The sequence below is a fragment of the Tympanuchus pallidicinctus genome, unplaced genomic scaffold, assembly GCF_026119805.1.
Source record: "Tympanuchus pallidicinctus isolate F22 unplaced genomic scaffold, pur_lepc_1.0 scaffold12, whole genome shotgun sequence".
NCBI classification, from domain to species: domain Eukaryota; kingdom Metazoa; phylum Chordata; class Aves; order Galliformes; family Phasianidae; genus Tympanuchus; species Tympanuchus pallidicinctus.
In genome coordinates, this window is record NW_026294637.1 from 4,684,623 (window position 1) to 4,708,967 (window position 24,345).

Sequence of the window (24,345 nt, forward strand, 5' to 3'; positions counted from 1 at the left end):
TCAACTTTGCCTTTCATCTGCAAATTGCTCCACTGGTGTTGATGACACAAACACACTTTGTGCACTGATACCTTTTCCTAAGTTTATCTGGAGCTGCTGGGAATTCATTGGATTTCCTTTCCTCCCCACACAATGTCAAAACTTACTAGTTTCATCCCATCCACCAGGCAGCATGTGTTATGTCTTAAGACACTGCAAAGTTCAATTGTACTTAATTTGAGGTGTGATAAATTCTTTTTTTTTTTTTTCCCTTTCTCTTTTATCCTCCTTTATCTGTCTCTGTCACAAAATTATTGTTATTTATTTATTTATGGCAATGTGTGTTTGTAAGCTCCTTGGTAAATTCTTACCATATTGATACGGGTTTGTCAGTCCGGAGTATTGTACTAACAAACTCTGAAATATCTAAAATGAATGCATGAGGGAATTGAAAGAGAAAAAAGAAAAGGAAGAAGAAAAAAGACATAGAAGGCATTCAATAGGATAAGGGTGAGAAAAGGGGTGAAACAATTCTATAGATAGCCAGCCTGGAATGTGAGCACTAAGAGGAGTCTTTGGATAAATTCAAGCCAGATTTGGCCTGCAGCTCTTAGCTGGCAATTCCAGTAGAAGAGCAGGCCTCTACCCTGTGGTAAAGAGGTACAGAAAAATGCCACTTTGAATTAGTTTCAAAATGTTGCTGTGATGCAGATGAATGGCTTCTAGATGCCGAAGTGCAGTGCACCAACATAATAGCATATTGTTAAGTCATACTGCCATTAAAGGATATAGTTATTAATCAAATTAAGTCAAAACACAAAGCGAGTACAAATTAGTATCAGATGACATGTCTCACTGTGAGCAGCAAAGGAGGAATGGAGGGAACCTGCCATTTTAAAAGAAAACAATCTTTCAGAAACCTAAAACAGAAGGTGAGGGAGTATCCTGCTACACAGGAACTGGCAGCTGGTATGTGCTATCTGGACAGTATTTGTCTTTACATTCAGATGACAGTCCTTGAGTGCTGCAGTGTAATTGGTGTCTCAGAAGCTTGGGCTAAACTCTGAATAGTGTTTGTTTTTGGAGATGTGGAAAATGTTTACCAGGAAAGACAATTGCACTTGAAATTTAAGGGGCTCGATATTTTTATATCTTTTTTTCTGTCTCGATACATATCATGTCAGTGTATTTTATTTTATTTTTTTATCTCCAGAAAAAATATTAATTCTTGTTGAAAGATAAATTGGGAGTGGGAGGGGGTTTAAATCGTCATTTCATTAAGTTCTGCAGAAACCCATCATTTGTGGGTTACAAAACTGGTCCAAATATTGTGATTTGTGCATGTTTGCCTCGACAACCTTCCACAACAAGAAGCAATTCTCCACTTCATCCCACACGAGCACATGGTTACCCGTCAATATAGGGACAGCATGTGTCTCTGTGCACTGCAATTTTAGCTTCAGCTGTCTATATTCTTCCAGGTATGGCTAAACTTGATGAGTAGTTTCTTGAAAACAGTGATACTTGCGATACTCACAGTGCCTAAAGCAAATGTAACCACATTTAGTGGTGTTGGAGGCTTTGGATTCTCCATTATGATGTTCATCCTTGCAGTAAATGTACTTTCTTTATGGATCATCAGAAACATAAAAATGGATGCAGAGTGTGCTGTGCTGGTGGAAAAGAGGCCATTTCCTTCTCTACTTTGACATTCCTGTGTCTGCTCAGGCATTAGATGCATGGCCAGCATGAGATAATCTAACTTAAAAATCACTGTGAATTTTGTTTACAAATAGTTTGGTTTTTTTTGGTGTGTGTGTGTGTAATTGTTGGTTTGATTTGGAACAAGACTGGTAGGTGGCTTTGTGAGTTACCTGTCAACGTTCAAGTGTGTTTACTTCATTAATGGTTTCTGAGTGTGAAAGTTTGTTTCACTTCTGCTCTCGCTTCCGGAGCCTATGGTTTCCTCATCATCGTGACACTCCCAAGCCTGCTGCTAACATACTGCTGGAGGAGAATGTCATCGCATGGGATTACAACCTTAAACAAAAGTCACAACGGCAAGGCAGTCAATCTCAGGTGAATTGCTTAAACAGTGCATGTTTGTATTAGCTCAAATGTTAATATAGGCTGCTCTCTGCCATTATGTGTTTGTTATGGGTGACAACACCTGGAGAATATATCTGTCAGGACCGGACAAAGAGCAAACATTGCTCTGACTCAGTTCCTCACTAATAAATGCACTGAGATGTCACATAGTTTGTTATAAGTCTTCTTGTAAGGTATTACTCTATAAGATGAAAGAGAGACCTACAGAAACTGAAAATAGGGATACAGAAATCCAGGAGGGGTATTTGTGGATGACAATAACAAATATTCACTGACTATAGTAGAATTGATTGAGTCACTAATGGGTAGCAAATCGTCTCCTTTCTTAATCGTGGCCTTTTGGTGATAACAAGTTTATAGGGTATCTCAAGGGTACATGCATATGTATCATGATGAATAGAAGCAAAGAAAGAGGATGGCATTCATTTCAGGGAGATTCTGCTTGAAATCTTGGAAAGACACAGTCCTAACAGGCTGAGCTCTAGTAATCTTTGACTACATGCTTTATGCTCTTGAAAGGTCACATCATCATTTGCTTATGCTGTGGCTAAAATATGGCATGATGAGCAGGTCTGTAAAGCATTTTCACGGGTGTTATGTTGTGTGACAGCAAAGATTTGGAAATCTGAAGGAACAAAGGGCGGAAGGCTTCTACCATCTTAAAGCAGGTCTCAGCATGTAGAGAGGCTGCTCTGCTGCTGGCTGCAAAACAGACTAAAAACAACACATGTGCTTCAATCTTCACTCAATTGGAATGGGCTTAAGAAACACCTTCAATTATTTGCTCATTTGAGACCTGAATGGGATGGGAATATAGCAATCATTATAGGGTGTTAAATCAGCCTTTGTGTAATTGGGCACAGCTTCCCTGAAGCAAGTACAGTTGCACCTGTTTGAACCAGGGCTTCATCTGGTCTGCTGAAGGTGAGCTGGAGACCCACCAACACCTTTCAGATGGATCTACCATAAGTCAACAAATGATGATAACAACCTTCAATTGCAACAGCAAATGCTCTTCATTCCAGGAGAAGTGTTTGTAGCCACAAGGGAATACTGGGAAATAAACCTGTTTTTTGAGAAAGAATGGGCTTTCCATAAGTAGCTGAGATTAGTTCTGAATGTTTGCGCCATCATCGAGCAAAGTAATGCAGCCATCTCTTTCTGTTCTATCTATAGAGATAAAGAGGAAATATAGGAAGCTCATACAAATTAAGGACTATGTATGTATGGTCACATATAAAGGTGATAATAGATTCAAAGAGCTGTTCCTAACTGTATCTACATTAAAAAATTCTGATGATAAAACTTAGTTAACAACAGTTAGCAAGATACAATCAGCTTTACACGTTAAATATTCCAACCCCAAAAAGGAAACAAAACAGAATCAAAGCTTCTAATCAGTTTATGATCCAGAGATCTTGCCAGCCAAACTCATTGGAAGAAGTAATGTAAACAGAAAGATGCAAGCAAAGTCAGTTAAGTGGAATTTAAGCTGTCAAGCTACAGTGTAGAACTCCATTACCATATCTCCTCGTGTTTTTTTTAATAGTATTCTCTGAAAAGCACTAGATGTAATAAAGTCAATTTAAAATTTGTTCTACCAATCTTTTGCATCTGTAATTTTCCCATTAAATGTAAATGCCCATGAGGCATGCTATTTGCATTACATTGCATTTGCAGTCTTTAAAACAAACTATAAATCCCCTCCTTGTTTCATGTGATTGATGCTGTGTGTATAAATACCACCATAAACCTCAAAGGGGGCTAACAGTGACAGTAAATTAAAGTTTTCAAGTCTGGCAGCATCTCAGCACTTCAGCCCTTGATCTTAAGCAGCGTTGTTAACCCCCGCCTCATTGCCCTCCTGAACTCACCTTTTTTTTTTTTTTTTTTTTTTTTTCTTCTTTTTTTTTTTCTTCTTTTTCCCTATTCTATTCCTACTCTAATTTCCTTGGGAAACACCTTCTCATCCATACAAGCTGGACCAAGTCAGGAATATGCTGTTAATTAACAAGAGGCTGCAGCTGCTTGCCAGATAGGATGGGGCCTTAACTTAGCTGCCTTGGAATATCTGAGTTCAAGACTCTCAGGGCATGTTGACTTGGAAAGCAATAGTTAGCTATGGCTCCCATGATTATCCAGCAGATTTCCAATGGCTAACTGGCTTTTGGGGTACTTTTTTTTTTTTTCTTTTTTTTTCTTTTTTTCACCCTTTTTCTTCTCCCCTCCATGATTGCCTTTTTCTGGTTCATTTTTAGGCCACATACAAAAGAAAAGGGATGAAGAAATGAGAGAAACATTATCCAAGGTTGAAGAAATGTATTCTTCAGTTTCCCGGTTAACAGGTAATCCTGGTCTGCCTTATTAAGTCTTGCTGTAAAGCCTATAGCCTTGATTTGATCTTGTTGAGTCTCGATGTCTATTACTGTTTAAGTAGAAAGAGACACTATTTATGCCAAAAGCATCTGAAAGACTGTTGTGGCTAAAGGCAGCCTCTTCACAGGTGACGGTGTAACAGAGGCTGTAAGGTAATGCCTGCTCGCTCCCGCTAAGGGTCTGGCTCTCTTTGCATTAGAACCAAGAACAGTAGCTCAGCACTAAGTCCTATAGTGAGAATTTTTGTACTTGGAAAGGAAAACTTACTTATGAGAAAATATATACTGCAACTACCTACAAAATGTACTTAAATCTATGAGGAGGAGGGAATTATTTTCTGATCGAGAAAGTGTTTGTAGATGTGATTTCTAAAGATTGTGTTCAGTGGTGGAAAGGAGAGGTAAGAAAAAGAAACATGAGAACTGAGTGATGGTCGGGCTAATCAATGAATTCACACTACTAATCTCCACCTGAGACTGAGAATGTGGGAGTGAAATGGCCATGGTAGATGCTGCTTGGGATTTGCAGGCCCTCTAGGGAGGGAAGTCTACAGAGCTTTCCCTATGCTTTCTTCTTCCACCTTATGTGTTCAGGGTTCTTTTCTGCCTACAGATGATATTTTAATTTGGTATTTTCTCTTAGTCTCTTTATGCTATAACTTCTAGAAGTTGGTGATATTCAAAGTCTTGTCAGGCCTCTTTGTGACATAGATTGCATGATAATGTAAATGCTTTTACTGCAACCTTTCTGAAGAGTGTAACTTTTTGGTAAAACTCAGGAATGTGAGATATATATTTTCAGGAGAAAACGGCTGATATATGCAAAAGGAGTGAAAACAAACTGGAAGTGTTATGGTAACAATGGTAGCCTGAAATAAAACAAGCAATGTTGATAAGTCTGGATTCCCTTCAAAGCAAATTTAACAATGACTGAAGGTGTAAGGCATTAGCATTTTTTCCTGAGCACGAGTATGTTATATTTGTCTTTGCTGAACATCAATAATTGTATTCAGCAGTCTGTGCAGAATGATGACTCAATGGGTAAATGCTGATGGTTGTTCAATTTCCCTTCCTGTAAAACTGTTCCCTATTTTGGGAAGTAGTTACTTGAGCACCTCAAGTAGCCAAAGGAAACCAGAGTGTTACACTGGTGACAAAGAGGTTCAGAGGTGTCCAGATCATGTACAGGCAAGCAGAGGTTTATCTGTGTCTTTTGACTGATATTGAGTGATGTTTTCCTGAACCTTGTGAGGTCTGAGCTTATGACGTCCTTCCAAAACTGTACAGTTGGGCTGCATTCTGCTCTCTGATGCATTTGATAGAGGTCTAGGGATGCAGTCCCTAATCTTATGAAAAAGTCACCAAATGGCTCTTCTAACACTTTAAAAGTTCACTCAAAAGCAGAAGTTCAATGTGTGTCTTGCAGGTCAGTGAAATAACTTGGGACCTCCCTTCTCCTAGCAACGAATCCCTTGAGAGCTAAGTTTACTGCAGACAGATACAAATTTACAAAGTAAAAGGAATAAAAAGCAATTCCGATAGTACTAATATATATACACACAAACATCTATATATTTTAAATACACTTAAATTTCATTAGCAATGATTGTTTAGAGAAACATCATTACATTCCTGGGCTTGGGAGCCTTCTCCAGGGTTGTGAACAATCAAAGATTTATTTGAGCTTTCTGCACACTGGGAAATGAAGACACAGAATCTCATTATCATGTCTATTAAAAGGCAGAATCTGGGGTACATCTAAGAAAAGATGTATTACTTTTTAAACTGCGCTGCAAACTGTGAAGTACTACAGGGACTTGAACTATTTAAAAATACTCTGGGCTTATGAGTAAGAAAAAATAGGGTCTCTTTCCCAAACAGTATAAAAATATCACACCATTAAGTTCTGCTGTTATTACAGTCTTGGAAATATGATTGTATATACTTTTCCTTCAAGCTGGTTGATCCCTGGATTTGAAGTTGGGGTCGAGGGACCGTGGAGGGCTACCAGAGTGAGTTACTTAGGGGACAATGCAGTGGGGGGTATGAACAATGACCAGTTAAATTCTAGTTAACCCCAATTATAAACCTTCACCTTTGTTAATTAGATTAATTAATCAGCAGGCACTATACTTACAGTGTGTTGAAGGCATACCATCCAACGTTTTCACCATTTATTAAAAGTTAAAATCTTTTATGTCATCAGTCTATTGCACGAAAATGGCCATGCAATGTATTGCAATAAAGGTAAAATCAGGTTAAGTTTACCTATAAATTAGAGGGTAGCATTTATTATAACCATCCTTCTTAGAAGTGAAAAATTTGCCTTGCAAGCACTTTCTGTAGTTATTAAAGATCTCCGAGCTATGAATCTGAGAACTTAATTAAAAGCAGCAGAGATATGTTCAAGGAAGGAAAGAGAGGAGCTAAACATCAGTACTGGCAAATTTCTAGTGTTTTCTGCATCTTGTTCCTCCTCTGAATCGTGCATGAAATTCTGCATGCAATGGGGCAGTGTCCTAATGTGCTGACCTCTGGAGAGCTGAGACCAGTTGAGGTCTGGTTAGGGCACAGGTGGTAGGAAATGGGTTTTCCCCTGAAGCTGAAAGGTTGGTTCCATCTTCTGAGGCCCTGGTGGTCACAGCTCCACAAAGAATTCCCACAAGGTGAGAAAGCAAAGGGCAACCTCAAAATGGACCTGGTTGGCCTGTGTTGGCTTGAGAAATCCTTTGCACGATTGCCGGAACTGCTCACCCCCTTTCATGCTAGCAGAAACCATAGAAGTAGTTTGCATAAACAGGGACAAGTTTTGCTCTCAGTCCCGCACGTGTAATAATTTAGACTAACCCTTCTGAGTACAAGGGAGATAATTCCTAATTTATATTTGTGAGAAAGATCTGTTTTGTCCATGGGATACTTTCAACAGAATGAGTCAAAGCAATTTGTATGTGCTCACGAGCTCCAGAACAGCCCTGTGAAGCAGTGAATATATAAAATATAAAATACAGAAATATATCTCCACTTTACAGCTGTGTGAACTGAAGCACGGGAGCTCAGTTCTCGTCAAGGCAATGGTTTAGACTCTCATTTAGGTGAGAGATCTGCAGTGACAATATTCAAAGGGGTCTACAAGAAAAGTAGTTGTCAAAACTCGAATCCTTCTGAACGTTTTATAACGTTTCTTTAAAAAGTAGTTGCAGAATGGTAGCAGAAAGCAACGTGAATCATGACAATGGTTTTACACTCCAGCAATGTGGCAAGGCTTTTCTATGCCTGCAAAGCTGGAGCTTCTCCTAACTGCGGTTCCTTTTGTGTGTGTCACGATTTGATGATTTCGAGAGATCTTTTCTTGGCTAACCGTGTGGATAAAATACTGAAGAAATCTTTCTGAGATTTGTTCAAGAAGCCACGTTTTGGCTTTGGAAGAGAGTTTTAAATGTGAAATGTTTGGGGGATCTATGTCTGAAAATGCGTGTTTAGGTAAGAGGTAGCTGCATAGGATTTCTGGCACTATATTCCTATACTTTAAATCATGTTGCATGGTTGGAAGGTCTGTGCTTAAGGAACTTGAAGGGGAGCAAACCATGTTCAGAACATGGAAGAGACGAGGAATAAATGCAGGAAGAGCATTTTAAAATCGTCACTGAAGGTAAATAGGAAGTGGGTTTAGTCTTAATTAAGACCTATGGGTTTGTTGCAGTTGTGCTGTATTGAGTATCCAGAACACTGCCATCCTTTTCATAGGTGAAGAGGTGATATTGTTGTGTTAGACTCTCCTTGAAAACCAAACAATCTCATGAGGCAAGCAGACAAAAATTCCAGATTATGGAAATTAATTAAAGCACACAATACTGCCTTTTTAGTGTTCAGACTCAACTAATTAGGGATTAGATTATTCGAGAGCAGCAGATCAATTGGGATTGTTTTCTGTAAAAATCCACATGAAATATATAGTTACCTGTTGAAAAGAGAGAAATCATGCCCAAGTACAAAGGATGGAGCGAGGCACGATGCTGCGCATTGACAAAATAAATTATGAAAACAATAATCATGTTTATCCAATCTCTTTGTGCAAAACTGTTATTTTGATTCCAGTGCCAGCTGTCTGAAACTTTAATTTAAGTGCTTGCTTGAGGCAAGACATTTGGGATACTAGTTTAGAATGTTTTATAGCCTAAGCAATATGTTTTACTAACCTCAAATACTATGATGATTTTTAATGGTAACTATGATATGTTCAGGGGGTACCAGGCTGATCTTTGATTTTCAGCAGAGTGCTTGCGTGCTTAATGAACCCCAGTATTTCTTTGACTTCATTAGCTGCCAATTCCCTGGGAGCTGCGGGAGGCTTCTAAAGATGAGCACTTAGAGTTGAATGGGAGACATACCAAGTAACTTATTGAGCTACCTTTCTTCTAGTGTCAAAGAAATGTGTGCGTGTGATAGATCATCATTTAGAAACAGCTAAAAAAAATAATAAAGATCTGTCTATGTTTGACGAATATGAACAGGCTCCTAGTCTCTGTGCCTCAGTTTCCAGCAGCACGACATGGTTAACAGCACTTGCTGGGTCCAGAGACCCTTCAGTCACAGTTTCTCAGTGTCGTTGCAGGTGCTAAATGCATCCTAGAAGGTTTGGTTTGAATAGAGATTTTAAAAGGATTTTTGTTACATTCATTGGATTTTCTGAATCATTGAAGTGGATGGAAATATTTTCAGTGGTTTTGTCAGCTTCTTTTTGTGAAATGTTGGATAAAAAGCATGAATGTATGCCTTTTAACCAAAGGGATTACAAACAAGTGTTAGAAAGATTTCTTCAGGCTAAAGATGTTATTTTTTTCCTGCTAGGTTTACTTGTTTTGAATGAAATATATCATCCTTGTCAATGAATTTTTTGGCACTTTAACACATAGTCTAACCCAGAAATTAATGGCTTATTGAAATAAGAGCTTTGAAAGGGATATATATATGTATTTTCAAAGAATGAGGATTTCATTTGGTACATGCTGGAACACTGATTCAGTCATGCTTTACCATAGAAAAATGGCTATTTGCACTCAGGTATACATTATAGTGTAGTATGTAGTGTTTATTTTTTTCAACCTGTCACATCACTCGGCCAAAGATAATATTTCACTGGAAATAATCTATCCCATACATTAAGCTTTTTTTTAAAATAGTATCTCTGAAATTTATGTTCAATTTGATAAGAACATACTTTGGATCATTTTAAGTACATTCCTATTCTGCTGTAAGTATTCATAAAGGAAAAATCTCTTGGTTCAAATACATTAACTGCAAGTGTAGCCTTCATGGAGCCGTTAAGTCCCAAATGAACCCTGGGTTCCCCAGCTGATGGCTTCTGGGCCATTTGCACTATTCTGGGATAATCTGTGTGGCCCTTGACTTTCACTCTTCCTTCAGTTTTCTCAACAGCTCCCCACAGCTCAGATCTGTTTGTTGTTCTTTTCAGTGAGCAGTCAGTGCTCTGCTCCTCACCAGGTACCTTTTCTCTGTTAAACTGCAGTTCTTGGTTGTCTCTCTAAGTTTTTCTTTACCGTTTTCCCTCTATTCCTGTTTGTGAAGCCAATGATGGTGGTATTCCACACACACACAATTTGGTGAGTTTTTTACTCATTACATTTGTTTTTACTGGTGGACATCCTACCAGAAAGGAATTAAATCGCAAACTTTACAATGCAGGTTATGTGACTGCAATGGGATAATTCTAATTCTAAGTTATTTTATGTAATTTTAAAATTATTATTATTTTTTTATTATTTGATTTCTTCCCTCCCATGATTATAAACAATAACATATGAGCGTGAAATTAGCTCATATGATGTGATGATTTTGATTTAGAGAAAGTTGGTAAGGTGCATTTATACTACTTTATTTGTTTATTTTTACTACTGGTGACAAAAAATACATAACCGAATGAAAGGTTATTTCATTCAGCCCATTTGTTTTCTCTGATGCAGACTGACTGGTTCTAAGTCATCCTGGCCTTCACTGATTTTGGCATCTGTCAGACAACTCGGGTCATTTTTAATCCAATAGCAGCAGTTTCTGTTACAACAAATCCTTTCCTATTCAAATTTATGTTGGAAATAATAATCTGCATCTTGTAAATTTTCGCTATGAATGGGATGAACCAGTTCTGCTCGCATTAGTGAACAGTTTGTTTTCTTGTATGTGCAAGAAAGTTTATTCTATTTCCACCTGAAGTTATCAGAAGGAATGTGCTTTTGAATATTAACTGTCAGTGAGCTAGCATAGTTTTTAGAGCTAGAACTCCTGGTTTGGGTGAGGAATAAATCTACAAGGTCACCAGAAGAGCACTGAAGGTTTATCTAGAGTTGGTCCACTTCTAAGGCAAGGATAGTACATAGCTTGCAAAGATAATGGAGAAGTGTTTGCAGAATGTTTTGAATGTGCAGAGTGATATACAAGTAGGAAGCATCCGTATCTTTTTCTAAAGAGTGATTTTGATAAATTGCATCAAATTCCAATGCTTCATAGATCATTCCCAGTCTAAGTTCTACGTCCAAACATGCAGTCCTATGTACTAACGTATGATTTTAGTCTCAAATAATTGACTATATACTTCAAGACTGAGGAAAGAAATTTGGCATACAAGTAGAAAACAGCTTGGAGAAGATGAGAAGAAAGATAATAAGATCACACACTTACACATGTACCAGTGACAAGACAGCTTGGGAGCTAGAGGTTATCTGCAATGGAGGTGTGTATCTGTTTGTACACATGTATCATCACCCAAAATATTGTCTGTCCCACCTGCTCTCTGAAACAAGAGAAGCTAATAGCCTGGTGAATTAATGTAGTTTAATCCCCTCGCTTGGAAAAATGGAATATGGTAAAGATTTGTAGAAGAAGCAAATGTCGCAGTTGTTGAATTCAAGGAAAGCGCTCATGAAAGGGATATGGATAAAAAAAAGTGATTTAATCTCATGTTAGTAGCAAGTGGTGAAGACTAGCATAGAAAGGCTATGCTTTGAAATGACAAATGAGATGGAAAATTCTGGTTTGATGTGCTGCACAGGAGTTTAAACTCAGATGCATTCACTAGCTCAGACTAAAAATATGTCTAATTCCCAGTGTGTTGTCTCCCAGAGAAGTTAATGTGAGGAGTGCTAGAGATATGACTCCTACAAGGCAGTTTTTGCCCTGCCAGAGGCATTCAGCAGCATCTGAGGCACTGCTGAGACGACTGCGGCACGACAGACCTGCTCCCCAGGACACGATTCAAACATTTTTTATGATCTCTTCCATATTCTTGGTTTCCTCAGCTTTTCATATATGAGTCGTATAGTGTAGTCATTTGTGAGCAGGGGAAAAAAAATGAACTGTGAATCAGGTCTCTGGGAGACTTCCTTCCCTACTGGTAACCGCTCCAGTCCCTCAGTCAGGATCTTGCTGCTGCTTTTTTTGATCCCATACTATTTACTGTATTGTCCCTGAGCCGCATAAGACTCAGAGATCATGTTTAGAGATAGCATGAAATTTGGAAAAGTAGAATTTCCAAATAGAATGAATCCATCAGTTTGATACTAATCCCTGCAGGAGACAAGGGAATTAATTTCTCTGTCTACATTGTGTGTTGGAGGGACTCCTTGAAATGTTTTCTTTATTTTTAAATGCAACTATAATCATAAAGACTTCCTATTGTATTTAAAAAAAAAAAAAAAAGATATTTTCCATCATAATGTAAATCACATAAGTTGTGAGGTGAAAACAAAACGATGGGGTCTAGGCTTGTGCTTGTTCATGGCATTTGTTGGATGGTTCTGATGAATCTTGTTGGAAGCCACAGAGCAGGAAAAAAAACCTGAAACATAGTGCCATTGTATTTATTCACTACAAAAGCACAATCGTGAACCCCTGGATAAGCATAGGGGACGTGTTGTAATTTTAGAAGATACCTCTTATTGAAATCTGTTGATTCAGCAGTGTGCAAGAGCAGAAATTCCATTGCATTTTTATCTAGTTTTCACTGTCTGCTGAATTGGACTTTGAACATTAAGTCAGTGCTGGTTGGGAAAGCCTTGCAGCACAGACATTATTAATAATGCTTAAATCCACATACAGTATTTTCTATTGCATCTCAATTACTGGATTTAATTAGCATCCAGTAGCCGGGAAGAGAACAGCAGTAACAACTGACATAAAGGTGCAGAAGTACCGGGAAATCCATGCAGTCCAATTGTGATATGAGATATAAGACGACCCGTGAGCATTAGATTTACATCCATCAGTATGGTATGGTTGTTCGTTAGCCAATAAGATGCCTTCTTTTCATCCTACTCCTCTAGAATCAGCAACTTTGCCTTTGCAATTTGTTTCTTTGAACAATGAAAATAGATGAGTTGATTGTTGCAAAAAATCATATATCTTAATATGCATTTTATTCTCTCTGCTATATATTTCTGCTGAGAATCTGTAACAGATCATAAAGAACGTATCTTAAATAAAAACAGCATATCTTCAAGGCACCCTGTGAGTGCAATTAGAAACATTTCCCATCATACAGCAAAGATAATGTTTCCTAAATGCTCTTAATTTCATACATCTGTTATGCTCTGTCATGAATTTTTTTCTCCTCCCAGGACAATTTTTGAAGGTTTCTGCCAATGTAATTCAATTTAAAGCTTTTAATGTCAGCTCAATGGGTCATGCCACATTCTCCACATTTGTATTAGCTTCTCCTCTTAGGAAAGGCAGCAGTACAATGAATACTTGTAATCAGTAGCCTGTGTTCATGAGAAATAGCCACTGCATTTTTCCATTTTTTGCTGTCCATATGTTGCAAACATTGTTCTTTTGTTGTCTGTAATACATACACAGTCATGCATACATGCATGAACATACATGTGCAGAATATGTTTACATGGTGTTTTCTTGGGCCACAAGTTAATTGTACTGTTTCTAAAACTGCAAAGTGTCTTCCTCAGTCACTTCTTTTCAGAATATGCCCAGCAGTTCTTGCGCTGTTTAGTGAACAATTACCATGCATTAATTTTTGACTTTGTTTTAAAACTGTCTTCAAAAGTGCTGATTTCACATTACTTTTCATTTCAAGAGCTACCAGTTCCACTTGGTACTGATCCTGAAGAGCAGGTTCAGAGGCTTCTCTGACACCTCTCAGATGAGTTTTATTTTCATTAACACTAAAAATAAGTTTTCAGTTCTCCTGTTTCCACTACCAACAAGGTACTGCAGTAGTAGAGACCTCTAGCAGTGGGAATATGTGGGGGAATGAGTTAGGAGAACTGATTCATGGGCCACAGTCTGTGTCTGAACCTTTGCCTTAATCACCAGCTGGGCTGGGAAGTTGCCTTGACTTTTTGTTGCCTCAACAGTTTGCAGGCTGAAAAGTTGTGGAAATATTTTCTTTGTGTGTTTTCAATGGAGATGACATTAGTTTGAGTAATTGAAACAGTTGAAACAAAGTTGCGTGGTTTTTCTTCACTGGGATGGCTCCAACCACTTTTCACGTGACAATAAAATCTCACCAGTAAATCACCTGCTAAGATTTTTAAATGAGAAGGCTGGAGGTTCCATTTGTCCCAAAGATGCACTCCTGCCATTTTGCCTACATCTCCCATGGTGCCCTGCAGCCATGTGATGCCCACGGGGAGCCGTGATGTGACTCAGTGGGATGTTTGCACTGTGCAAGGAGCAGTGTGGGGCAGTTGGCCTTCCTGTAACGCCATAGGCAGTCGCTTTGTGAGACCAGTTCAAGTGCTCTAGGTTAATTTAAAAGACTAAATGTTCTGAGTGGGCTGTGCCAGCCTGCAATGAAATACACTGATGTTTATGTCAACAAATCTTTTCCATCCCCCCTACTATCAGTATGTCCTTCAGTCCACACGTTTTGATTTTTATCATGATAATGAAGTGATTTTTTTTCTAAAGGGAATTCCAACACAGATTTTGTTATAAAACTGCTTCACCATCACCCGTTCAGATATGAAGAGGCTCAAACACATCGAGATTTGATAGCGAAATAAACGTGGAATCTGTTCTCCCAAGGGAATTTGTGGCCAGGGAAATAAAACCCAAGGACTTTTACCCTCAAACGTCAGAAGAAAATCTGAGAAAAAGCAAATACCATCACCACCAGAGCCTGACCCTGCAGCCCGGGAGACCCCTTTGCCTCATGGCTGCACACCAGCTCTAACGCTGCTACAATTGATCAGGAAAGCAGCTTTAAAAACTCAGGCTAAGACTATTCTGATTACCTTAAAATAATCACTGAACTGCTTGAAATAAATGCAGCCACAAAGCAGAGCTCCCAGCCTGCTCTCTGCACACTGACAGGCACAGCCTAATGACCCTAGAGAGCAGCCAGCCCTTCTGATGCAACATCATCTGCTCTCCAAGACTAAAGTGACGTGTCCTCTGCTCTCCACGTGCTCCGCAGACCGGGAACAGAGCAACATCACTGCTGACACAATCCCAAAAATGACACCTGTTCAGCACAGATGCCACACGGGGACTTGGAGAGCCGGTCCCTCGCAGATATGCAATCACAGATCAGTTTTCAATGAAATATTACTTACTTGAATCAGTGTTGTCTTGGTTCCTCATGCAGGGTGCAGCAGGCATAAAATGCGGTATTGATTTCTGAGATGTAGCTCAGTCCTCTCTTCAGGGCCATTTCAAAAAAATGCAAAGTATTTCTTTTCTTTCACACTTGAAATCGCATCACCTTTAGAAACTGGAGGTCGAGGCTCTTCTATGTCACCTTGTATTTATCTCCTATCTTTTTTTTTTTTTTTCTCATCCTCTTCTCTTCATCTTGCAGTTTTTCTTTCTCCTTCTTGAGTTTTTATTGCCTCTTTGGCTCTCCTCTTAGCTCCTGCTCTAATTTCTGCCTTTTCCCCTGCTCTCCTGAGTGCTTTCAGATTCTGATCTAATTTCTCATGTCTTCTCCCAGTGCTGCTCTCTCTCCTTTCTATCTTCCTGACCCTCACCTGTTCTCCTTTCTGTGGCTCTGACTCCAACTCTTCTGATCCCATATGAAGAGCTGGATTTCAGTTTTCCTTCTTGCCGTTTCCTGCATTGTTCTTGGGCTGTTTTTAGCAGTCATTTCAATAAACTTTTCCCTGTTGTACACAGAAATACAACGTCCCAGCCTCTCATACTAATACTTTTTTTCCTGTGTTTCCTCCCATCTCTATGATTAGCATGTGTATCTTTTTAAATGAAACTAGAAATGACGACAAACTAGGTATTCTAAATCAATAATGTGTTGCTGCCATCCTCCCCTGACAGACAAGGGTTACTTTTTTTCCTGAAGCCAATGTGAGTTTAAGTCTATCCCACTGGTTTGCTTTAATTAATTTAGGTGCTAAGAAAGGGTCCAGATCAGAAATCACATTCCTGAATCTGTGTCTCAGTGCTCTGCAGCATGCAATAGGGAAGAATTAATATATTTTCCAGTTATATTTCAGATTATAAAGGAAAACTATAATTTCCTGAAAAACACTGCTGGCTATGTCACTAAAATGAGCATTTTAACTGTAAAAGGTGCCGCAGAGGCTTAAGCAACAGTTAAGATAGGCTGTGTCTGAAACTGCAGTACTGCTAATCTCAACATTTCCCTGATGTTCTGGAGAGTCTCAGAGGAAGGTGCATTGAATCCTGAATATCCAAACGATGTTACCAAGCAGCTTGTCTGTTTTGCCAAGGTTTGCAAACAATTCTTGTGTAATTTGTGAGAGCTGAAGAGTACCCAGGGTATAATGCCTACAAATATACAGGCTGAGGTGTTGTCTGTTGTCACGTGGATTGGTCATATGCATGGTAATAATGTGATACCATAACTGGATAAACGCAAAGCTGAAACTTAGGTCTGCACTACAGATACTTCTGGTTGCAAGCTTGAACTTATCTTTCAAGTATTTTGTGTTTTATTTACTTAAAACATATTCTGAAAATACCAGTAAACTTGTTCATGACGGTCAACATAAAAAAAGATCTCTGTGCTCTGCTCTGCCTACAAGATGGCAACTTCTGATATATTATTTTAAATATAGCCATGTACATTTATTTATGTACAGTTTTCCTAAGTTAACATTAGCTGATTTTTATTGCACCCATATTTAAGTTAAATGATCCTATTTCTTTTTGTATAATGCCAATTCCTATACAGTTCAAGGAGTTCTGGCTTCTCCATTTTTTCCCACTAATTCAGGGTTCCCCAGCTGGAAAGCCTGATCCAAAGCCCATTAGAAGTATCATCCAGGGTCTGATTACTTTCAACCTGGCTTTGATCCAGGAATATGCTCTTCTTCTGAACAGGAAATCAGATTTTGGAAACAAGTAAGAAAAGGATGACAGATGACTGTAGCCTGTGCTAATTTCCATTTCATGGAGGTTCCATGGAAATCAATAGATCAGATTCTAATCTCAGTAGCAAAACTCCAAATCTCACAGAGTTCTCCTGAATTTGTCTGGGTTTAGAACAGTGTGCTGAGGATTTGGTTTACTTTTTCTTTTAATAAATTACAGCAGTATTTGGCTCTAATTTAGTCTATCCTAAAAGATAAAACGCAAAACGGTTGCATAATGCAGACACATTTCTCTTGCAGAGCTGTGTTTGAAACAACGTAAGGACTTTGAACACTTTAAAGCTATTAAGTGGTCAGCTATTGAGCTAAACATGACTCAGTGCTGACGCTGATCCCACAGGAATGCAACAGTCTTTGCCAGAAATCCTGGACCAAAGCTTTCTCTCTGCTGTTCTGTGGTGGTCATGTCCAGTACATGATTTCCTGTGATAGGCCAGGTAACAACTTCACCCAGCCTGGTGTCCCTAAACTGGAAGTTGTCTTCAGTGAGATGTTGCTGAAAGCAGTGTCACTTTCCAAAGAGTCTTCAATGGAAAATATTTTAGTTCACTGTAAATGCCTTGAAGGAAGAATTTAAATTCAGTAAAATCTAATATAATATGTCATTTTATATTCTAGCATTCCACTAGGCAAAGGTAACAGTTCAGTGAAAGCACACGTTCCTTCCAATATGCCACTGAGTTTGAAACAGTGTGTACATTATATATATTTTCCCTTCTTTTCAGTCTTTAAAAGAATTTTTCAATTTACAAGCTTTAATTTTTCATAAAGGTAACCACTTTTGCTTGGCAAATACAAGGCTGAATGAAATTTGCTGTGAGTGCATTCCTAATTGAGTCAGAAGGCATTGAATAGCTCAGGAAAATAGTTCTTGGAGCTTTTGCTGTTTGGGCTAATTACTGGGATTAGTCAAGAGATATCAAGCCAAGATATATTGGCTTGATAATAATGTGTATCTTAGACATCTAGAATTATCAGTAATTTAGCTGAGATATGTGAACCTAATATACACCTGTGAGAACCTTGAATTTAAGATAACATTGAAAATCAGCCCCAGTCTCAGGTTTGAGTATATCTGAATTAGATATTTCCCATATGTTTAGTCAAAATAACCCCTGGGTCTGTACAAATGCAGGCTAAGAGCAGACTGGAGATAGGCCACATATAAATTCTTTATGGAGAGTTGTGTACACTAATTAATAAATATAATTTTCTAAGGGCTTTCCGAACCTTGAATAAACATTGCTTGAACAAACGGATGCAAATTATTAATAGAAACTGTAATCTCTCTATTGTTCTTATTTGGCCCTAACCATTTTGATACCAGGAGATTAGAAGATCAGAACAGGTTGGCTTTGCCAAATGGGAATATTAAATTCTCCAAAGCATGGAAGAAACTGTTTTGGGACTGAAGCCCCATGCAAATTAAAGAAGAACAAATCCTGGACTTTCCAAATCTTGTTGTTTAGCTTCTAGTGGTAAAATCTATGCTTCCCACTAGCTGTTAGGTATCCTTGTGTGACTGCAGTGTTGTTTTATGTATGTGAACCAACCTTGCAATATAAGGTGACAAACAAAAAAGATGGAAAAATATATAAAATGGAAAAAAAAAGAATTCTACTCACTACCTCAGGCTTTAAAACTCTTCTTACACACTTCGGCACGAAGTCTATTAAAGCAGAATATAGTGGAAATACAATATACAGCAATGAATGTCTCCAAACCAGCAATTTAGCGCTAAAGCTAAGGGCAGTTCTTATGCACCGACTTTTAATACCGAGACGATTTGTGGTCTCACAAAGTTCCTGCCTTGGGCAAGAATTGTGCTGTGCTCTAATAGGTCTAGTTTGTTGACTGTCAGAATAATGGAGAAATTGGTAGCAGAGGGCCTGGGCACTGTAAACAGCTGAGATAATTAGAAGGTCTGTCAGGAGGAGAGTAAGGCTAGAGTAGTTTACTCTGTCACGGTGCAAAAAAAGCTCATTCAGAAGACAGTTGGATAACATGGGATGCATTGCCTTATGTCCTAGCAAGTTTGGATGGAGGTGGGGATAGAGAGCTTCTCGTCAACTTGGTTTTCTTCGTTGGCTTTCCCACTGCGTGCTTGCAAGAGTTGATGTTTAGTCTCAATAACATGATGTGTCTTGCAAGTAAGACGCTGGCTTGGTTTTTTTTTGAGCCATGCTGTGAGGTTAATAGGAAGGAGGAAGCCATGGGGGCTGGAGAAAGATCCTCGTGCAATGCAGGTGCTAGAAATGCTGAATCCTGAAGAAATCTGGGTGTCTTAAAGAGGCTGATGCTAATGGACGATGCTCCATTGCATGTGAAACAGCATTGCAGAAGTTGTGAATGCCAGAAGCCTGGTGCCTTAGCCAAGAAACTGGACAACAGGAAGCTAATGATCTAGAAGCTGCTGCCAGTAAGTCACTTCGTGGCAATGGAGTAGGATGAAGTTGGTGCTGGTTCTTAATTTAGGGCCTGACTTTCAGAAAAATGAAGAGTAGCTGTCTCTTGCACAACTAGCCTTCTAAAGAGTATGGAAACTAGGAGGCAAAAAGGCAATTGCTTGAAATCACTGGTATTTCTGAAATATGAAATGTATGTGAACATTCAGGAATGAGTAAGATTTGAAGTTACCGTAGAATCGCAGTGTCATGGAATGGCTTGGGTTGGAAGGGACACAAGAATTGTCTGATTCCAACCCTCTGCCATGGGCTCGTTGCCCCACACCAGATCAGGTTGCCCAAGGTCACATCCAACCTGACCTTAAGCACCTCCAGGGATGGGGCACCCACAGCTCTCTGGGCAGCTGTGCATGAGCCTTACCACCTCTGAGCACATCAGCTTCTATCTCTGCTCCTCTCTGTCCTTCTAACCACCTGAAGAGCTGTTGCTTTAACAAATCAGTTGTCTTTTTGACAGGACTGGAGGAGTCTTTTTTAAGCTCCTGCAACAGCAGGCAGCAGACAGTGCATGATTGCACTGGGACTTATGAGCCAACTGCAGCTCGCCGCTGGTAGCTGTGTACCAGACGGCTTGGCCTGCAGAGAGCAGAGCCTCGCTGAGGCTGAGTGCTCAAAAGGAGCCCATGGAAAGAGGGAGAATGTCTGAAAATGGAGGTGCATGGGGACAAGTGGTGTAAAAGGGCTAATTATCTTCCTATTCCCTTCGCATTGCTTATTAAAGACCACCAAAAATAGCATCTACTTAAGGACATATTTTTTAGGTTTTTTTCCCCCTCTCTGTTAAGTTAAATGGATAACCCTCCTGTCATTGGGTGAAGTGGAATCACTCGTGGAAGATGGAGCTGGCCAGAAGCCACCTCCTGACAGCAAGAGGCAGGTCTGAACAACAAAATTTGGATCCAGATCTGAACTTCTCTCACATCCAAATGTGCTTGGATCCAAGACGTTGGCTGACACCCATCTCCTCTACATCTACACCGTGATTATGTGTGAATGGCCCTATTGCTTCACACCACACTCAATGTAATCACTTCCATTTGGGCACCGTGCTGCAAGAAAATCTGCTGTCATGATGGCCAATGTGCAGTGCTTTGCTGGGTGAAGATTCCCTCCTAGCCCTCCCAAGACATCATTTCCACCTGGAAACAGACTCGATGAGCTTTACTGATGACAACTTCTATATTTACAGCTCTTATTATTGTCAACTTTAACTCCATGTTTAAATGGGGAATCCTTCCCCAAATGGGTGTCAGAGCATGATGCACTTGACAGCCTGTGTGTGCATGCAGTGAGCCTGATCCTGATACTTCCTTCACATCTGTTTCATGCCTGTGCAACCCCATTAACTTCAGTGGAATTGTTTCTGATAGGAACTTGATGAATACCATATTTTCCTGTGTATCACCCACAGATTATCTATAAAAACTGAGATTCATCAGCAGTGTGGGTTATACACAGATGTAAGTAATGTGAAGGGAAGTTTACTTTGGGGCCCCGTCTTTCCCAGTAGCCTCGCAGTCTCTTCTGGCTCTGCCATTTGCTTCATTTCCCTAGATATTCCCAAATTACTGTACTTCAGATTCCTCCCTGCTTTGTGTTCTGCCCAGCCCTGATGACCTCTGGTTACTGGTGACTTAGGAAAAACCACTGGGGATGTATTTTCAAGTGCAACTATTTTTAATGGAGTACCAATTTTCAGAGCTACCCAAAATATGCAAAAAACCCCATAGTAACTGATGTATGTATACATATATTTCTTTTCGCTGATTGAAGTGCACTAGGAAAAGAAATTGGTTGGGTCAGCCTGAAGGGAAATTTCAGTTTTGTGACTGAAATTAAGCCTGGGAAAAAAGTAAAACAGAAAAAAAGATTTATGTTAGGTGAAACGTTTCATTTAGTTGTCAGGTACTTTTTTTTTTTTTTTTTTAACTTTAAGGTGTAATTAAGTTTGGCTAAATTTGTCTAAAAACGCCATTATGAAATAAGAAAATGAATTGAATTGTTTCAAGAACTTTAAAGTAAAACACGCTGACTTTTTCATTCCATGCCTCCCAATAAGCTATCTGCTGCTTAATATGTTTCTCAGGAAAAAAAAAAGTCTTTAAAATCTACTCTTGATTAACATGAGGGAAGAGGTGAATGAGATCCTGCTTATTTGAGCAATCATTTGCTCTCCCATAAGGTGGGAAAAGTGAACAGAGGTGAAGGCCAATAAAATCCATAATAATTTTTGGCACTTAAGCTCTTTTTGGAAGTCATGTACACAGCTTGTGATGAACTACAGATAATGTCATGTAGCTAAGCCAAAGTCACACAGCAAATCACTAGCAGAACCAGCAGTACAAGTGTACCGTGTTAGATTCCTTGTGTTATACAGCAACAACCACGATGATTGCTTTACATAAAAATGTGTATATAGTCCATGACCAAAGCTATCATTTTCATTTGGTACTGTGATCTTTCCAATTCTTTTTTCAAGTGAAGTCTGCATGGAGCAATCATGGTTGGATGCCCTCTGTTGAACTTCTAACAGAAATGTGCTCTCATTTCTTAAGAAAAGCATCTGATAACTTCTGACCTCACATACACCTCAGCTACTGTCAGAAGAAAAATGCAATAAATATTGCTATGGGAAGAAAACAAAATGATTATCCTGCAACCTAGTAAGCAATTACAAAGGGCAAATTACTTGTACCCTCTGTAATTTTTTGCCATTAGATAATTAACATCAGAAGTATTAACGATCGTTTTAACAAATTACCATATAATTACAATGTGTTTCTTCATTTAGTCATACATACTGTACAAAGCCTTCTAAGATTTGGGTATTAATTGAAAATGCATTATTTATTGGCTGAGCTGAGTAACAACCCGCACTTGTAACCAAACCTATTAAACAAATGCTGGCCCAATCATAACTAGCTGTCAGTCCGTGGTTACCAGAGCAGTTCTTAGTGGATGCAAGTGGCACCAGCCAAACTCAAATTAAGGATCAAATGAAAAACTGTAATAGGTCACAATACTCACTGGGATCACAGACCCAGAAATGTCACATCTCTGACTCGTGTTAACTTCATCTGGAATGAAAGCTAAGAGTGGAACAAAGGCACTCACGAGTTTACAGGGCCAGCACATGGTGGTGGCAATGCTGCTTCTTAGATTAATTAATTTCATAACATTTCCATAATACAGTTTTACTTAGTGTACTTTTCATAATCTAATTTTAGTTGAATTGCCTTGCACAATCTGCTCAAAATGTGTTTACGATTCAGAATTGTTAGAGACCCCTTTTCATTTTGTGCTTTGCTGCTTTTATAAAATCTGCCTAAATTGGTGAAATAAGTTAGGGGAATGCTGCCAAAAGCATTTTTACTGCTATCCTAACATTCGAACTAACTCACTTGGGCCAGGTTTGCTGCACTTCCCATGAATCCTGTCCTCCTGGTATGTGGACAGGAGAGTGGGTGGAAGAACGAGCTTCAGGGGAATGCTGCAGATTTTTCTGTGGGAAGAGATTTTGGAGGGGGGGGACTGGAAAGCTGATTCCAAATTACATACTTCCAATTTGGGAACAGATACGGCCCATGCGACCTAAGCATCTTGTCAAGACAGCTTGAATTTGAAATTGTGAATATGCATGTGGATGAGCTACAGACCCAAAATGATTCACACACTGATACCACAGATCCTTCTGAACTGATGAAATCCACCCTTGGGTAAGAGGCTGGGAGAAAGCTCTCAGAACTTTGCTCACATGAGATGGAAGAAACATGGATCTGTTGGAGTGTGTCCAGAGCAGGGCCGCAAAAATAACCCAAGGGATGGAACACCTGCCCTGCGAGGACAGCCTGAGAGCTGGGGCTGTGCAGCCTGGAGGAGAGAAGGCTACGGGGAGACCTGAGAGCAGCCTCCCAGCATCTAATGGGACTGTAAGAAGGAGGAGGACATAGCCTTTAACAGGGTCTGTTGTGATAGGACAAGGGGAAATGGTTTCAAACTGAAAGAGGGGAGATTTAAACTGGATGTAAGAAATAAGCATTTTATGATGACGGTGAGGCACTGGCACAGGTTGCCCAGAGAGGTGTTGGGTGCTCTGTATCTGGACACACTCCAGGTCAGGCTGGATGGGGCTCTGAGCACCTGATCAGCTGTAGGTGTCCCTGTTCAGTGCAGGGGAGTTGGACACAGGATCTTTAAGGATCCCATCCAACTCAAATGAGCCTACGATTTTATGAATCTACGTATTACTATAATAAGGATCTGATAACTCAGGGCTGCATACAACAGTATGAGGACTCAGGAGTGAAATTATTGACCAACCGAGATCTGTGGCTCAATTTACACTTTTCAGGCAGGATAGGATTGAAGTTCAGATATCTTTGGCCCCTCGTCTTCATGGATATTGAACTTTTTTTTTTAATCTAAAAGATGACTTTTTTTTTTTTCCTGCTGCTACCATTTTCAGCTGTATGAACTGCTATGATGAGACCCTACAAAGTTGCCATTATGTTGGTGATATTAGTATTAATCACACATTGCTGGATACTGTAATTGAATAGTTTTTACACAGATGATATTAACTGATAAAATATGGCATCCTCATGAGAAAACATTACCTTGAAATATTAGCGTTATAATATGTTAATTTCTATGGAGGATACGACTACAGATATATGAGGAGATGTAAATTTCCCAGCACTTCTGCTGACAATTTCCATGTCAACATAATTCTTAGGAATCCGTACTCACTATTTTGTGATGACTTATATGATGATGTATAACAACTTAAGGGGGCTTTAAAATGCAGTATTTTGACTAGTGCAGTTTAGTAAATAGCATACAAGGCTGCTGCTTCCTTTCGATTCTGGGAAGGCTGATGCTAGCCCTTGATGTCACCAAGAAGTCACCAAGTTCCTGAGGTGCTCAGGATGCTCTGGGTGCATTGCTGCTGTGCATTAATGGTGAGAGAGGAGATTGTGGGGAGAGGCAGCAAACTCATTACCGAAGTATTACAAATGGAGGCTAATACTGGAGAAAGAA

General features: G+C 39.3%; 1 long non-coding RNA gene across 7 annotated transcripts in view; it reads left to right on the forward strand.

Annotated features, from left to right (window-relative positions):
* The window catches only part of LOC128075335 (uncharacterized), a 367,001-nt gene that overhangs the window by 84,188 nt on the left and 258,468 nt on the right, over nt 1-24,345 (forward strand). For 6 of the 7 annotated variants that reach the window (XR_008203768.1, XR_008203769.1, XR_008203767.1 and 3 more), the window contains exon 2: nt 4,347-4,433. This is a non-coding gene — a long non-coding RNA (uncharacterized LOC128075335). Of the gene's footprint in view, nt 1-1,571; nt 2,059-4,346; nt 4,434-24,345 lie in introns of those variants that run through there. The other variant, XR_008203772.1, reaches the window with a different exon arrangement.